The sequence below is a fragment of the Danio rerio genome, chromosome 2 (genome assembly GCF_049306965.1).
Source record: "Danio rerio strain Tuebingen ecotype United States chromosome 2, GRCz12tu, whole genome shotgun sequence".
NCBI lineage: Eukaryota > Metazoa > Chordata > Actinopteri > Cypriniformes > Danionidae > Danio > Danio rerio.
In genome coordinates, this window is record NC_133177.1 from 43,740,492 (window position 1) to 43,759,894 (window position 19,403).

Genomic DNA, 19,403 nt, shown 5'->3' on the forward strand with positions numbered 1-19,403 from the left:
TTGCACACTTTAGTTTATATTTATGACATGAGGATATGTAGGTAAATAAATACACCTTACATCATGAAATATTTATTGAAATATTTATACATATATATATATATATATTTATACATATATATATATATATATATATATATATATATATATATATATATATATATATATATATATACATATATATACATATATATACATATATATACATATATATATATACATATATATATATATATATATATATACATATACATATATATATATATATATATATACATATACATATATATATATATATATATATATATACATATATATATATATATATATATATATATATATATATATATATATATATATATATATATATATATATATATATACATACATATATATATACATACATATATATATATATATATATATATGTAAGGCCCCTTGCAAACTTACTGTAAAAAGGGGACAATTAAAAATGCAGAATCAAATCATTCTGTATCTACTTTTTTACTACTTAATACTACAACAGCATGCGTCTTAATACAAGGCGTAGAATATATACTGATTATACAAATATATTCACAAGACTGTTATGAAACTTTTTACAGTCATCAGCATCTTTTGATATATATATCCATGAAAGTTTGATATATACATGAAGCAAGTTACCGCTTATGTGCGCCATTTGAAATGCAGAGTGCGGCCAGGAAAGTAGATTAGGCTTTGTTCTCTGTTCTGGCTGCCATCATCAGTCTCACACATTTGTTTTTTCCCTTTACTGAAAGTCTTGATACCACCATCATCAAGTTTTTATTTTATTATTTGAGCAAATAGGATTGTAATAAAAATATATATATATAGTTGACGTCAGAATTATTAGCCCCCCTGAATTATTTTTTCCCCCAATTTCGGTTCTGTTCTGGAAAGATTGTTTCAGCACATTTCTAAGCATAATAGTTTTAAAAAGCTATTTCTAATAACTGATTTATTTTATCTTTTCCATAATGACAGTAAATAATATTTTACTAGATATTTTTCAAGACACTTCTATACAGCTTAAAGTGACATTAAAAGGCTTAACTAGGTTAATAAGGTGAACTAGGCAGGTTAGGGTAATTAGTCAAGTTATTGTATAATGATGGTTTGCTCTGTAGATTACAAAAAAATAGCTTAAAGGGGCTCATAATTTTGTCCCAAAATGATTTTCAAAAAATTAATAACTGCTTTTATTCTAGCCGAAATGCAACAAATGAGACTTTCTCCAGAACAAAAAAATATTATCAGACATACTGTGAAAATTTCATTGCTCTGTTAAAAATCATTTGGGAAATATTTTAAAAAGTATATATAAATTAAAAAAAAAAAWTATATATATATATATATATATATATATATATGTGTGTGTTTTTTTTTTTTGTACTCTCCCATTTACTGATAACATCAGCTAGTGAGAAACCCAGAAATGTGAAAAGTGTCCATTAATAGCCCAAAAACTATAAGCTACTCTTTAATGAAACGATCAAACTTATTTAAACTATTAAAGCTCTACATACATGCTTGTTTACAATAATGTAGACTTATGAGAAATGCTGAACAGTCTAAATGGACAAGAGTCTGTAAACCACAACCCAATAATAGGTGACTATTCTGTACAATTATGAAAAATAATGTTCAGCACTAATGCAAATCATTGATGTTCTGTAGCTTGTCCGACGAGACAGAAAAATTACAGTTATATGAGAATGATGTGTGGGCATACTGTAATTCTAACCTGATATTGATATAGAGACACTGTGAATGTCTGAGTCTTCAGTATTGAATAATCTCCTGGGTTATTTTCATCTTTCTGATGGCCTTTTCAAAACAAGTGAACTCTAATGGCGGCATCAACTCAAAACCCAGCACTTCAGATAAAACCAATTAGATCAGAAGCAGGGACTGGCATGCAGTGTATGGTTATAAAGCTATTAATCAAACTAACTGCATTAAAAGAGGTGGCCAGCCTTGTGCAGAGTTTAACCATTAGTCTTATACACATATTGCATTCAATTCTCTGTCTGAACGCAGCCTCGCTGAGTAATCTACGGCTAAATGGAGGATGATTTAAAAGTGTCTTTCGCTTTGATCACTAAATGACACACGACCAGTCATCTCAGCTTTCCCAGACCAGAGCATCCCATTGGGCATACGCCACTTCTTGGTGTCATAGTGGATAAAGGAAGAGCTCTGTCACAATAGATACCACGTCTAGCCACTGCAAAACAGCCTAATGCTTTCAAAGACAGGGATATCTTTCAAAGAGTCAACTATGGGAAGTGGATGACTGTCTGACAACACAGAATCTAAATCTTTTCTGTCAGCTGAGACCACAACAACTCAAACTCAAATGCAACTGACTTCAACCTGGCATTATGTTGTTTTCTCTAAAAGTTGCATAAAAAGTTTAACATCTTATTATTAAGATATTTGTGTTATTTGTGATGACATGCCTGAGGAGCTAAAAAAAAGAATAATTTAACTGTTAGTTGATTTGTTAGTTTCTTTGTTTTTTTATATAATTTGAAATTAATTTCCTTAATTTCAAAGACAAGGCAATGTCAAACATTATCCACAATGTCCGCTGAAGCAAGCAAATATGTTTATTTTTATTCATTTTTATTTTTTTGGCAAAAATGCAAACTCTATAATTATTTTCCATATTGAACAATCTCAATATATATTTCGATGCAAGTTGTTAATGTTTACGGATTTAAAAGTACCCCAACAATGACTGAAGCCAGTAAAAAAAATAGAGGGGCCATTAAATGGCATAACATCTTTTCGGCCAATACATTTTTGGTGGCTGATTATTTCATACATCTCTAATATTAACACACTTTTAAATTCCCAAAAGGTCACTGGTTGGAGCCTCGGCTGGGACAGTTGGCGTTTCTGTGTGGAGTTTGCATGTACTCCCTGCATTCGCTTGAGTTTCCTTTGGGTGCTCCAGGTTCCCCCACAGTCCAAAGACATGCGGTACAGGTGAATTGGGTAGGCAAAATTGTCCGTAGTGTATGAGTGTGAATGAGTGTGTATGGATGTTTTCCAGAAATGGGTTGCAGCTGTGAGGGCATTCGCTGTGTAAAACATATGCTGGATAAGATGCCGGTTCATTCCGCAGTGGCGAGCCCAGATTAATAAAGGGACTTAGCCGAAAAGAAAATGAATGAATAAATACATTCCCAAATTCCCTCTTCAATCAATATGGAGTTTAAAAAGTTCAGAGCTTATCATTGTTATTAAGATAAATTTTAGGGTAACTCAATTAATCCTTTATCGGACCAACCTAATAAGAATAATTTTAAAATTATCAAAAAAAAATAAAGTAATTAATAAATAAATTAAGCCCTGCTCACACTGTGAGTGTTACAATCACCAGCAATCTAATCCTTTAGGATCACTGGAGAACTAGAATCTGTGATTGAAGTCGACTACAAATACCATTATGCACATTACACACACCAGTTCCTGATTCCCCGATTACACAGACACAGCTCGTAACTCATCATGGACTGATTACCTACTGTAGACTTTATATTTACTTCTCACACACGTTGCTGAGTCTTGTTGGTCTGTAACACCACAAAGAGTATCCTTGTCTAGTCTTTCCGTGTTTTATCAGAGCCTTGCTTTCTAGCTTTTTTGATTCTTTGCCTCCTGCACTGACCATTTACTTGTCTTTTACCATGATCTTAAATTACCTTAATGATCCATTTTGCTACCTGTTTGACTGTTGCCTGCCAGACCATTCTCTGTTTAATAAACCGCACATGGATTCTCATCTCCATTGTCAGAATCCCTCAGTTACAGTGGGAATTCAGCCACAACTTGGTAGTCTGAGACAAATTTGGAAAATCCTAAAAGATTCCTGAAATCCTAGGTTAAAATCTGTGATCTTCGATTGTTGGTTTCGAAATGTTCACAGACAGCCACTTAATGGCCATTGCGATCAGATTTTCCATCAAATGAAGTTCAAGAAAGTGTCAGGTTACTTCCTTCAGTGTGATTCAGCTGTGACGAGCATCCATCAAAGAACCAATAGGAGCGCAAAATCTAATGATGCAGTCCGCCCAACAACTTCAAACTACCACGGGGAAATCTCAAAACTTTTTTCATACTAGTTTTATTATTAAGGCACGATGTGTGCAACATTGGTGCTCAGATTGTTTACGTTTGCTTTGAGGAATCATTTCAATGCACGGAATACTGAAAGTGTCATTGATGGATGTCGTTAAACTCAGTTTGTGAGTTTTGTTTGGTGAGACAGCTGAGGTCTGACATGCTACAGTCGTTTAGGATTGTTAAAAATCACACAATGTGAGGCGGGCTTTAGATGTGTTTCCATCAAGTTGTTAAAGCAGCTGACTGTACTATTGGTAACCTAACCAACCATAACCAAGGCAAGCATAACAGTGATTAGTCACATGGATGTACAGTAATGTTTACTACATAAGAATTTATTTGACAGATGCATTTCTATTTGCCATTATTACATCAACCTCCATTACTGAATCTCAACCTCAATAATATTTCACATTGACAAAGGTGGATAGAAAGCAAGCAAATGTTAGTGTTGTTAACAAAAATACACATACCTGGATCAGATTTATTTTCTAATGTGGTTGTATTTTTATGGCTCTATCACTTCAATCAAAGTTTTGAAAAACATTAAAAGCTGTGAATAACGGCTTGGTTTTGGTGTGATGAAGGTGGCCAATGGCAGCAATGGGTATTTACTACTAAATCTGAGAAGAAACACCATTAAATGTGAAAATGAGGATACAAGTTAACAAACATTGGACATTTTTTGGTGCAAAGCAGGGTAAGCTACAGTAACCTAGAGAGAAAACTGGAAGTGCACATTTGTAGCCCTTTGAAGAAAGACTCACAATGAATATTTAATCTGTTCTCTGCAAACGAGACTAAAACTGACTTCATTTTGTTGTTTGTTTTTACATGTTGCCGACAAACATAAACCAAAATTTGTGAGAACTACATTTTTTAGGATTTAAATTATACTCTGAGGGGGAATAATCTTGTAACTGACAGACCTAGTAAGTGATTAGTTGTGTAAAATGTGCACCAAATCGACAGAAAAGACCTAAGGCGAACATGCTTAGTCATCTATTTTGCCCAAAATTCTTTAACTGTAACAGGAAATCAAGATCTCCTGTTAAGAAAGTTTGTTCTCCATGCCGAAAACACAGAATGGCATCTAGCAAGGAAACCGGTCTCAGGCTTACTGCATTTTAAAAACTATTTATAACTCCTCCAGAATAACAAAAAGGCCTGCTTTTCAGTTTGTGCTGGAAATAATTTCATCTGTGGCCTGCACTGTTAAATAGAGATGCGATAAACCACTGGTGCTGGATTTCTCCACACACTCCATTTCAGGATGCAAAATCCAGCAGATGTCAGCTGTAAAGCTTTGCTGGAGGTTGAGGATACGCTATAGTGTTGCTGTGCACATGCAAGGCATTTTGTATTGCTGTCAATATTTCCTCATTCACGGCAAGGCGATAGGATCGGTGACACCCATTTCAAATGTGGCCTATCATAGATATCGGGATTTCACGAGCGTCTGCAGGTATAAACCGCAGTTAGCCTTGGTATCACGGCGCAGACACAATTTCCATCCCTCATCTTTTATTCAATTCACTCCTCTGGTGGAAAGGCGGGTGTGCGGGTGAGAATGCAAAGCCAGAAAATATAATTTATCTCTTATGCAACTTGATGAATCTTCACTAGGTTGGTAAACTATTTATGAGTCGCACAGCTAAATTCTTTCATGCATTTCTTCCCTTCCTTGCCTCCGTTCCCAAATCTAATTCGGCCACCAAAAGTTATTAGCATTTTCTCTCCCTGTACAGACATACATATTTTATGAAGCAAGCCATTTAGTGATGCAGGTTTGGTATTGTTGAAGATATCATTCTCAGAAGAAGCGACGATCTGAAGAATTTACAGATTTTCTGTCCAGAGTGTTGTTTTAATATAAAAAATAAAAATAAAAATCACCATCATTAGTTATAAATATAACCATCATGAGACCTAAAATAAGCACAGTGTCTATTAGAGCATGCAGAGGGATGAACACCTCATGTTAAAATATACCAGTCTTACTTGGTTGTTGCTAGAAGGGATACAGCTGTGGACGTAAGTAAATGAGAGTTATTTATATATAGATTGTTAACATTGTGCTTTACAAATGTCTGAGTTCAGCTCTTTTTCTTTGGGTTCTTGTTTTATTGTCAGTTTGCAAATCAAGCGTCAAGATGAATTTCTGCCCTCTACTAGACTGGAGTGTGACAAACAAGCAAGCAAGCGGAGTAATACATTTTAGAAGACCATCAGACTTCACAATAGACTTGTGCGTTTAATTATTCTTAAATTAATTTGCTGTTTAATTGGTATTTATGTTTTATTACTTAATATTGTCATTAATACTTGCCTTTCTTTTGTTTTGATAGAGTCAGATATATGCATATATTTTATGCAAAACAGGTCATTCCTAGCAGTGTCTACCTAATCAAGCATGCATTGAGTGTACATGTTGGCCCATTGTAAGCTTTGATTTGGCCCACTATACCATCTAAGAGGAAAGATAGTATGATGGACAGGGTTGGGGTGAATGTCTTTAACACAGAGATTTGATTTGTAATTTGATGCAACCTTTTTTGTTTGTTTTATATATGCTACAAAAAAGCAAACTGAAATTAAATGTTTCAGTTAAATGTTGTAAATAAATCTGATTTTATAAAATGTAAAAACTGTCACATGACGGAGAGAGGACATATCATAAGACATCAGTGAACAAATCAAGGCAAAAACTAATGTAATTCTGTTATAAATGAGACTGCGTTTTACTGTAATTTCATTACAAAGTGTAAAAAAAAAAAAAAAATTAAAATTAAATTAAAAAATTGTTTTTGTTAATATAAAGCAATGTAAATATTATTTAAACAAATTACCATGTCAACTAGATTTACCTTCAGCCCAGTGGCCTCTATTAAGTTTGGTTTTTGGCCTTTCATAAGAAAAAGTTTGGGCACCCCTACACTAAACAGTCTGAAGTTAAACTAAAACAACATAGGCTTATTCTGAAAATGTAATCCTATATACATTTTGGGAGAAGGTGAATTATGTAGCCAGAAGTACGTATGGCAGCATTTTGTCTTTAAAATAAATGCTACGGGGCGGTATGATGCCGTTCCTTTTTGCGCAAGCAGCTGACCACTTACCTCCAAATGGGATTTCCTGCTGTTACCAGTTTGTCCAGTAGCTCGCCATGTTCGTCGACAAACTTGAGACACAGAAAGGAGTCGACCACAACAACGGGGTTCGAGTCTGGTCAAAAAATAAAATAAAACAAGTAAATAACAGGGTGAGAATGTGGTAAAATCTGAAAATGTGGAAAATGTGTTTTTTTTTTTCTTTTTCTGGATTGCTTTTTAAAACTGTCGGTTGGGTTTAGGGAAGTAGGTGAACGGGTCAATCTGTGTTTTTAAAAACACTATTGGTTGGGTTTAGAGAAGGTGGAGAGTAGAGCTGTGCGATAACATGATATTTAATCGTGGACGATCAAATTTACTGCACGATGGACTTTTTCAGAAAAATCGTTGTATCGCCATATAAAATTTTCTTAAACATACATGGTAAGAGTATATTTTTAAATTGGGACATTAGTTTGGTTGTATTGTACCTTTGTAATTTGCAAAATTGTCCTAAAAACAACTTGAAAAAGGATCTGAATAAAAGTCATGAATCTTGATTTCCTCAGAAAAAATCTTAATATATTTTTTCCATAATGCCCACTCCTAGAGGAAAGTGAGTCAGTCGATCGATCAGTCAGTCAGTCAGTCAGTCGACAGCAGCCTCTGATGGTTTTACTCGAGAATAGTAGGCATGAATGGCACACACAAGAGAAATTTGAAATCTAAAAAAAGCATACACAGCGGCCTCTGGTGGATTCGTAAAAACAAAAACTTCAACAAAACGTACCTCCTGGGAGGTATTTGGCGCTCTCCAGATAAGTATATAGTGGTACGTTTTCAGAATGAGGCTGAGTTTAATAAAACCCAGAGTTTTAAAATATAGTGTTTTTAGTTGCTCAATGTATTTTTTCATCACTTTTTTTTTGGTATGGTTACATTTCCTTATCAGTTGGGTAGTTCCCTTCCAAATTTAAACAAAAGCAAGCATCTACTTTAAAAGCCATTACCAGCGCAGAGAATACTTATTTGAATGCTGAAGTTTATGATCTGAAACAGACACCCAATTTCTCAGACTAGACGAAGTCAGCATGTGCTGTCCGAGTCCTATAAAAAGCCATCTCAGAAAGTGCTGTTATTTCTTTCCATATAAGACAATGAAAAATGATGGAAATCGGAGGACAGATAATCAAATACTGAAACAATCATTTAAAAAAATGATACAATAATCTAAAGTCACTGTGGATTGGGGGCACTTAGCGGGAGGTTGAGTTGTGTCAGGTCGGTCAGTGTCCTCTCCTCCATCACGTCTGGCTCACGCCGCACTCCAGCGCTGCCACCGGGAGCTCTAATGGCATTTATGTAATCAGCGCCGAGCATGGCATAAATCAGCCATCAGATCAGCCCGCAGACATCCAGCATCTATCAATCACTGTCACCCCAGCCCAGATGCTAAAGATCCGTCATGCTGTCACTGGCTCATTAAGTTTGCTAATTTACAGACGCTACCCTACAGGAGATTGCTTTGTTTTTTGCTTTTTTTTTTATTGTTGTTGCCTTGATTTTTTCCCTGCTTCCCTCCTATGCTAATTCTTGCATGCTTCATGTTAATATTAGTAGGTGTACCAAATCTGAGAGTGACTTCTACAATATTTTCACCGGTAAAAATGTGATATTTAAAATGAGGCCAGATCAGCAAACATGGGAAAAAATAGTGCCTTTTTGCATTTTCTTGCCAACCATAAGTTAAATGGGCCATGAAATGTAATCCATCAGTGCAGCGTTTAACGCTGTAATCTAAATGGACACTGTTGTGATTACCACCTGCTCATGTGCTGTCTGAGCACCAATGACTGCATGATGCAAGTCTTATATGCACATATGTAACAGGTCTCACTCATTCAGAGCCCAACTGCAAAGTGCATGCAGCAATTTTGCTGAAAAATCTGTGCAATTTTGAAATATAAACAACTTTTTAACACCTTCAAAACAAGGTAAGGACAAAAAAGGATCAAATATTGAAAATAAATGCTTTAATAAGAAAGTTATTTTTGTATGCTACACATTTTATTCAAAATTTATATTACTCAGATATTATCTAAGCAGTCTGAAAATGAGTTTTTAATGAATAAAAACTTTAAAATTAGAAGTACATCCTTAAAAAAATTTAAATAAAAATCCTTTCCAGAGAGTTGTAGTACATAAATTAATAAAGGTATCCGGATACATTTGTACAACAACAATGAACTAACATCAGAGGGATTTCTTGTGTAAATGACAATATTTTTAAAGTGATTCCTGTTTCCACAAGAACAACAAAAATGCTGTATCATGCATGCGACACCAGTAATTAGTTATGTTATAACTACTGCATACCAAAAGGACATAATTCTTAACTTTATAGTAAGTGGACAAAAGGTATGAGACAAAATGAGTTTGTCCGAATACAAAAAAAGGCAAAAAACTACCAGGATGACAACATTTCTAAATATGTAGATTACATTCATACATACAGAACACTGAAAAATGTTAGCTTTTGTATAGGTGTGAAGTAATTATTAATTCAGAACAATAATTACCAGCTCGATTTCAGATGCAACCATGGTCTTGTAGTCTCCCATTGTTGTTTCGGGTGTCAAGGACTTGTGAATGTCAGCCTGCTTAATCACTGCTTAAAAAGAAACATCACAGATGCTACGGTGGCAAAAAAAAAAAAAAAAAAGTATTATCATTTTAGTGGTCAAAATGATAGTCAATTTATTTTTATGCTTTTGATTAAATATGCAAGTTTAGAACCCCTTAGACAACACGCCAGACCGTTTCTCAGTATTATGCTGATATTGTCTTTAAATAATTATTCAAGCTTATTTTATTATTAATTTATTATTTAGGTACAATAATTAATACAAAAAATGAAAAATGTAAATAGATCTAACAAAGAAATGGTAAATGAAACAGCTCATTTATGGGCATTCTTAGTCCTATATTTAAGCTAAAACACTGCTTTATTTATTTATTTTATTTTATTTATTCATTTTAGTTGTCTTTTATTTCTTTAGTTTTGTTTTCTAAAATGAATCCTTATTGCACATAAGTTTACAATGATAATAAAGCTTGTTAACAAGTTTTTAATAATTTCTGATAGAATGATATTGTTTTTTTATTATTGTTTTTTATAGCATCTTCATTTACAAGTGTATAACTAGTGTACAACTAGTATTTACAGCTACTGTATACTTCTGTTCATTCGCATATAGTCCCTTTGTGTCCCCCTTTGTGGCAAATTCCTGTTACACCTAAAAATATTTTGAAATCCCTTAGTCCTGCAGTGAGGGTCACATGTGGCAGTAGTAGTTATTTTGAACTGTCACTCACTGTATAATAGAATTATATCTAAAACTTTCAAAACTCTATTAACATTTACAATAAATGAACTGCTAAAATCCATGAAAGCATAAAATGAAATTTCAACTTGAATTTTTGGATGAATACTAGTGAAGAAGAAGCTTTACAAGAAATTTATTTCTGGATAATGATCCGGCTTCCTAAAAAAATGTCATACGAGTAAGAATGAGAAGCTTTGAGAAGAAAGTTTTATAAGAACATGGTGCATCACATGCAAATAGACTTAAAAGTAAGGTTTCAGTATTCGTTTGAAGTTCAAATGTCTATACACTTAATAATCTTGATAGACTTGATGAGACATGGGTTTTAAAAGTGCTTTTTGCAAATATGTTAATTTGAAAAAGGTGCCAGAAGGTAATTAATACTATCTGCCAGTGCAAAGAAGGAAATGTCATAATGCAATGATGCGTCTCTAATGAATGGAAGTGTCTGTCTTCACTTTGATGCATTAAAAAGTTGTAAATTTGTTGTTTTCTTGATCTGAATTCAGATTGTAATTTAGACACAATTTAGACACAAGGTGTACACAGCAATGCTACATAAGATGAATCGAACAGGAAAACTTAACTACTATAAAATGTGATGATTTCATATAAATTCATAAAATTAATAAAGTAAATATTTTGGGGAAAAAAGCAAGTGTAAGCAATCAAGTCTAACCTTCTCAAGAGCCTAAGGCAGATTGTATGAATACATATGAAGGATATTTGATATATAAATGACATTGAGCGGTTTGCAAATAAATAGTTACAAAAAGACATGTTGTTGTTTGAGATTTTCTTAAACTGACAATTCATTATCAATTTTTTTATCTGCAATACAACATTAAAGTAATGATTATTTTGATAATAATATTTTGATAAGATAACTGATGTCCAAACTCGGTCCGGAGAGACCACTGTCAGCAAAGTTTAACTTCAACATGCCTTAACAAACCTAACTGGAAGTTTCCAGGATGCCTAGAAAGACCTTGATCAGATTGTTCAAGGGTGTTTTTTTATGTAAGGCTCACTCCAATTCCAATTAAACACACTAAAACTGATCAGGGCAGGATATTGGCCTTCCAATAGAAAAAAAGCCTATGGGGCACGTTCAAGTTTTCCTTATAAACAACGTTCAACATGTTTCCTAATAAAAAGTGCGTTGTGCAACAGTGTTTGAGATGTGTTTTCTTTTGTTTGGTGGGTGTGCCAAAAATGTCCATCAGAAGCAACATGTATATAAAACATGTAATATATTATTTTGTTTGCAGATTTATTTACAATAAAGACAAAATAATAAGACAAAAGTAATAAGTGCAAACGTATAGATCCAAAATAAAAAAAAAATAAAAACTTTATGCTGTGTTCACACCAGATGCGGCAAACGCAGATAAATCGTGCTATTCACTCATAAATAGACGTGTGAACATTTTGAGTTCACTCGCTTTATTTGTGCTTCAAATCCACTTCATTCTCGCTTCAAATTAACTTCACAACAGACTCAGGAATCCCGTGATGGGCAGAGCCTCTGTCTGCCCGGTGACTCTAGCTTATTGCTAAATGGCTAACACATGGCTAGCACATCAATCGCGTAAAACTCTCAACTCGCACTGTTTCATTGGGTGAATCGCCTCATTCATGCGTATCGCACTACAGTATGTCTATTCACGTCTTTGCATTGACTTAACATGTAAATCACTCACGCTTGACGCTTCTTCCACGTCTGGTGTGAATGCAGCATTAGTCTGTCTAAATATCATTAGATTAATTATCATATGTAGCTATTGCAATGTCTTATGTTCCATATCCTGTTTTGGGGAAGGAGTAATAGATACTGATTAATGGATGTATGGACGGACCACCCTGATCTCACAAGGGAAACATAACCATTTTACACTTTATCAGATTTAGTGGCTAATTTGTATGAATTTGTTAGAGTTCAGTCGTACAAAAATTCAAATATAAAAAAATATATAAAAATATAAAAATTTTAAAAAGGAGGCATGACACCCAACCCCACCTTTAAACCCAACCGTCATTGGGGGATGAGCAAGTCATACTAAATTGTGCAAATGATTTTGTAAAATTAATACAAGTTAGCCATTAAATCAAAAAGTTATGAATTGCTGTGAGACAGAAGGGATGTTTTATTGAGTAACACTTTAGTAAGCTTTTCTATACCCCCAGATTAAATAACAGTAGGTTTTACAATATACGCAACCCTAGTAAGATGAACATAACTTTAGTAAAAGTGGTAGCTCACTAAACAAACAAACATTTCCTCACTATTTCTGACACCGTATTCTTCAATCCTCAATCCTTCTTATGGGGGGCCACTATTCTGTGCTTAGCTGAGTGTGTAGTCGCTGCAGCAATGCAGCTCGATGACGTACTGGGTCAGATCCAACACGTAGTGGATGTGCGCGCAAGTGGTTGTTGATAAAAACAATAACTATTTATACTAATTATTAAGTTACTCAATAAACTGTGTGTTATTAATGTCTACACATTCCCCAACCCTAAACCCAATCATAAAATTTGCATGGGCATTACCATAGTGGGTGTTACAATGTCCAGTAGGTGTTAGACCTGATCCAGTTCATCATCATTCTACAGATTGCAGGAAGACATCTTGGCTTAACTGCAACTCACTTGCTTAAAGTTTTGATTCAGTAAACAGACCTTGATTAGCCGGTTCAGATGTTTTTAATTAGGTTTGGAGCTAAAAACGTGCAGGTCACTGGCCCAACAGGAAAAGGTTTTATACCCCCATGAGTGAAGGCCTTTGCGTTCAGTCATTCAACCAACATGTACCCTTAAAGGTTGCTCTAGTTGACTGGTTAAATCAATGAGAACAAACTACAAAGCTCTCAGCAAATCAATCACGGAGGCACACCTGTGTGAGCAAAGACAAGTGGACATGAACACAATTAATCTGCGTATTTAAGCAGGTCTCAGACAAGCACGGAATTTCAAACAGGCTCACAATGAGAAGCAAACAGCACTCAATGTCATCCTGGAATAGGCTTTCTTGTTCAGCGGTGTGGGTAATGAGTTTAAAGTTGAGTCTTTAATTGTTTTTGTTTGAGAAGACTCTAGTTATCGCTACGGAGGAATGAGGGGGAAGGAGCAGGGGTTTGCGGGATATTGATTACCTGCGGCGTCTGATGCTGAGGCTCCATGATTTGCATTAGTTCTTAATCAACATCCCAGCATAACATCTCTGAAAAAGAAAGAGAAAACACGGAAAAGAAAAAACAGAAATGAGAGAGTATCCAAGAGATTTTTATATTACTCTGACACCGCGCTTTCATAGTTCAGGTGATTTAATGGAATCTCGGTGATGGTTGCCTTGTATGTGGAAATTATGTTGGCAAAAAAATAAATCACAAAGCAACAGTGAGGAGACTGAAAAAAAAAAAAATCAGATTTTTAGCTAAATCTATAAAGGGTAGAGATGTAATGATGAACCGTGAGGTGGTTGAAAATCTATTTAAATATGGCCCCATTTACAATGTCAGGTCTAGATGCCCAATTCCGATTTGTTGCCTATATCTGATGTTTTTGCCTGTCGGTTTACACGTTCTTTTAATTGTGACCCATATCCCATTCATGTGTTTACGACACCGTGCATGCTTTAAGGTGGGTTCTAGCATCTGCAACACACAAGCCACGATGAAAGAAATTGTCTTGCTTTTAGCTCTACGAAATATGCGAAGTTCGCCCAACTTTGGTTTATATGGTTTATATATGGTGTCCCCCACCATTCAGAGGAATTTGTGGGTACGAGTGAGATCTCAGGTCTGGTGGAAGCAAATTGTGGTGACAGATCACTTTCATTCTCTGTGTTTCCTCTGTTGATGTTGTTATTTACAGTGTCTCAGTCTCCACACACTCTTCTTTCTGTGTCATTAAACCGCGGAGAAGTGCCACAATGTTGCAATGACGTACAAAATGGAATGACTCAAATTCGATCTGCATGTTTACATGATAGTCGCATTGTCACATATTCGATTTATATATGATTTTTTCCATATATATGAAGGAGACCTGAAAACGATCTCTTTTCCTGTTTACATGGTCATAGAACAGATCTGATCTGTCACATATGCGCAAAAAAAAATAATCTGAACTGGGTCAAATTTAACTGGCAGTGTACATGGGGCCTGTGTGACACCACATTCAGATGCCAAATGAATCATGATACAAATAGAGTAGGAGTTCATATGAATGAATCTCTGAGGGAAACTTGCTGTGTTTGAAAAAGTTTACATGCTATTTTATACTGTTCATCTTTCCAATAAAACATTCATATAAATGCAGTGTAGTAAGTGGAGTGAGCCCCTGTGTTTACAGATGCCAAAAGGATATAAAAAATATGAAATAAGTGGAGCAGGGTTTCTGCATGTTTCATCAAGTCAAATATATGAACTTTTTAAGACCATTATGAATAAAACTGTAGACTTATACAGGGCTAAACATAGGGCTGGGCTATTTGGCCTAAAATCAAAATCTCGATTAATCAAACAATTTAATTTGATTTTGATTAATAAACGATTATTTATTTTATTTTTTTTTTTTTAACCACATAGTTCACTGACAGGTTTTGTACAGTAAATGTGCTCACATATTACATTTTTGAATGAAGGATGCATTACTTAATTTTAAATAATTGAAGGAAACACACGCTATCTACTATCTATGATTATTTATTAAACATCAACGCAGAACAACTGAAATTAAAACACACATTCCCTAAAACCAGCAGTCACTTTTTTCTTATAAAAAAGTGAAAATAAGTCATTTGCAATTTTTGGAAACAAAATAACCTATTTTTAATGCATTCAAAATTAGAAAATAAGAAGCATCTCTTCTAAATAGAATAACTCTTGTATATTCTGTATATAATATTATTTTAAATGCATTTCTTGAAAAGGTCTGTATGCAAATATTTTTATGTAAATAATAATTTTATTGTAATAGAAAATATTTCGCCTCATCGTCAATGCAGTGCAGACGTGCGATGTGTAGCTATATTTTTTAAGAGGTGCACAGGTATGCGACCGCACAAAGGCTGCGCTGGACCATACCTGTGTGTTCGACATAGAAGTATAAATGAGCCTTAACAGAGCGGGATCACGTGATTCCAGAGACAATAGGGAAAGTAATTAAAATAAAAACCTGGAAAAACTACATCGATGTTGCAACTCAGGCTCATTCTGAAAATGTAGTCCCGTGGACGTTTCTTGAGACCGCGAAATGCTTCCCGGGAGGTACGTATTTTTGCAGTTTTTGTTTTCGCGAATCCGCGAGAGATTGTCGATTTTGATTACAGAGCCCTAGCTAAACACTAATGATTATTTCTGATGTCCCGGTTTGCCACAAAAATAAATACAATTTTAATATTTCAAAGTGACATACTTTTTTAATGTGTCAAAGCAAGAAAATTGTAGTTATATACACTTTTTTCACCATAATATTTATTTATTTTATTTTCTTAATGAAAGTTTAACATTGTTAAAGTATATTTATTCTGGAGTCAATTACATAAATAATAAAAAAATATATATATTTGTTGGCTTTTGGTCTAAGTTGATCAAGTATAACTGCTATTCAACCTTCAAACCATGCGTTTCTGTTAAAAAGTTTTACGCCTATTTATAACTATTATGTCTACTCCCCCTTATTTCTTTTTATTTCTTATTTATTTTTTGTATGGATGAAAGATAATGTAAAGGGATATATTTCTCTGTTTTTATCATGAGGAACTGTGTAATTGTTTTTAGTTTTCTTTCCCTGATTTTATTAAGATTAAGGTTGGTGATTGAATGGATGTTGGCCTGATTGGGTAGCTTTACTTGGGCAGAGGAAAATTAAGATCTGTTTGAAATTATTTAAGACACACAACACAATATTTCAGTGAATTTAAGACTTTCTAAGACCTAAAATTTTGTTTTTGAAATTTAAAATATTTGAAGACCTTTTAAGACCCCACAGACACCCTGTAGAGTCAAGAGCCAAAACTGTTGCCCTCCAAAAACTTTGAGTGTTTGTTAAAAATGGAGCGTTCTTCATTGGATTCAATGTCTTTAACTGCACAGATAATGATTTTTGTAAATTATACAATATTTAAGTGTAATTTGTACTATTTTACTGTAGGACGGTTAAAAAGCTGCCCATAGATGAATTTGCTCTTTAGTGTTTGGACTTCCAGCAGTAAAATTTAAACCACACTCAACTGAACTAGTGATAAAACTCTAAAAAACTGGACTGACACAGTTTCAATTTACTAGAACTTCTGTTAAGTACAGTATGTTACAGTATTTTAGTTGCATTGTAAAAAATTAATGTATATTTTACAATAAAGACACATACAAATCTTGAAATACATATGCAGCAAGATAAATGATGCTGTAAATGTAGAGTATTTTTGCTGTAATTGATTTACAGCAAGTTACTGGGGAGCTAGAGCCAGTAAAAATGTAGATTTTACAGGGAATTGTTAACAGTTTGTTCTTCTATGACATCGGTAAAAACAATCTAATTTAAAACATAATCATTTTTATGAATAGAACAATCTATTCAATTAAACAATTGTTTACTTGCTAAATCTATTTTTAAGACTGTAAAGTCCATTTAACGTGGTTAAAGGTGCACAACTCCACAGATATCCTCAACAATCAGCACATGCACTGTCATGCATATCAACAGAGAAATAACATTAATACAAGGCATCAAGAGATGAACTTATAAAAGGAGGGAAAATGATAATAAGAATAAACAGCATTCGTTTTTCATTCTAGTGATCAAACGTCTTGTAGTCTGTGCTGCGAAAGGCTTGGGGCACCGTGTTTTTGTTTCAGCATCCCTCCTCGTCCTTCTCTTCCTCTCTTCTCCCTTTGGAATATTTGTTTGTTTGCATCTCAGAATTGATAAGAGAAAAAGGGGGTGCAGGGGTGCAGTGACATGGAGAATACCAGGCAGGCGACATGGTGCGTAGCAGAGGTAATGAATTCTTCAGCAAGGCAGAAACGCAAGGCGACGCAGCTTAAGGATCAATTTTTAATAAGGAGCCAGGCTCTCCTAGGCAGTGCTAAAAAACAGTATTTTAATCAGAGCCCTCCTGCCAGTTCACCACCTGATTAAGTCAGAGTTGGCAAATATGGTTCTTTGTAGTGCGAAGGGGTAAAAGACCACTATCCATGGCTCAATTAGAGAGCCAGGCCCTTGGTCCCATGTCCTGATTATCAGCGCTAGCTTATGTTACTTCACAAGAGGCAACTAGCATGCACAATAATCCTGTTATCCACAGGAAGAGCTGAGGTTTTAGTACTAAAGGTGGTGAACTGGTGCAAGTGACAACCACCATACATTACCCCCATTTACTTTTTTTTTTTTTTTTTTCAAATAATGAAAATTAGAACAAATTCAAATAATGTATTTCTATATCAACAATTTAAGGCCAAAGCAGCACTTGTGGTGAGGTGGTAGGCTCTCAAAAGTTTATTAATTTGTTATTTTTATTTTGTAGTAAAGCCATGGTTAATTTTCATTAGGAATTTACACGTTTTAAATAGATGTAGTTTTACTTAAAACATTGGTTACATTGGTTAATGTATCAAGATAATTATGTTTTATTTGATAAGCAACACTTTAGGATAATAGTTTTATAGTTTAAGTTTTATCAAAGTGTATAAAAAACACTGGTAAAATGTTTGTTTGTTTGTTTGTGTGTGTATTTGATTTTTATACGTCACAATGAACAACTATTGTGGATAATTACAACAACAACCAAAAAAAAAAACTGTGATGTACAAAACCGAGGCTTAATTTCATGCAAAAAGACGTCTTTTTGCATGAAATTAAGCCTCGGTTTTTAACTTTTAATTTTTTTAGCACTAAACTACAAGTAATATACTGTAAATGCCGTTTTGGCGCTCTTTAGAGTGTGAAAAACCACAGCGAACATAAATCGATCGTTTCTTAATAGTAGCACAAAACGAAACATACAGTAAATGAACATCATGTTTGAACATAGAGCACAGCTTACCAAAATACAGTGGATCATCTCTTATACTCGTCTAATCACTGATTCCACCTCCGAAAAACGGCTACAAAAATACCTCACAAACAAGCCACCAGACGTCACTCTTAAACCAGGAAGAGGTTATAAATTAAAAGTTCACAAATCTCCCACATTAACATTTTTTTGTATCGCGTGTGAATTCTTTATTTCTACAGGGAATGTTGAAAAGCAAAAAATCTGAGATTATTAGAATACTGTTTTTTTATTCCCCTGGTAATTCTTAAAATTGGATGTAGACATGTGCACTTTGCTTTGTGTACTTGATTTTATTATTACTATTATTATTTTCTACTTGTTTATTTTTTTACCATTGTTATATAAATTTTTGCTTCACCTTTATATTGTGTTGTATGTTTGTTCCTGATGGTTTATGCAACAAAAATAAATAAAATGAAAAATAAGAGCTCAGAATAAGAGATAAATAAATAAAATAAAAAAATAAGAAACTTATTTTTTCCATTCTTTATTATTGTGCTTGATGTCATCCAATCCTGTGGTTATTAATATATTTTTATTGTTAAAACCCAATTAAAATAAGAGCTCACTTCAGAGTTGGTTCTCTTAACTGAAAATATAAAAAACCGCATAGTCCATGTTGATAATACATGTCTTTTGAAACAAATTTCTCAAGTAATCGACCATTTAAAATATTGTTACATTTTTATATTAAAAAAAAAAATCCTG

The 19,403-nt window shown here is 34.0% G+C and overlaps 1 long non-coding RNA gene across 4 annotated transcripts in view; it reads right to left on the reverse strand.

The window, feature by feature from the left end:
- Positions 1-18,759, reverse strand: part of LOC137487481 (uncharacterized) — an 84,915-nt gene extending 66,156 nt beyond the window's left edge. For 3 of the 4 annotated variants that reach the window (XR_012393562.1, XR_012393558.1, XR_011006082.2), the window contains exons 1-4: positions 18,684-18,759; positions 13,789-13,856; positions 9,827-9,941; positions 7,278-7,383 (exon numbers count right to left, since the gene is read on the reverse strand). This is a non-coding gene — a long non-coding RNA (uncharacterized lncRNA). The remainder of the gene's footprint in view (positions 1-7,277; positions 7,384-9,826; positions 9,942-13,788; positions 13,857-18,683) is intronic. The other variant, XR_012393563.1, reaches the window with a different exon arrangement.
- Between the last annotated feature and the right edge of the window lie 644 nt (positions 18,760-19,403).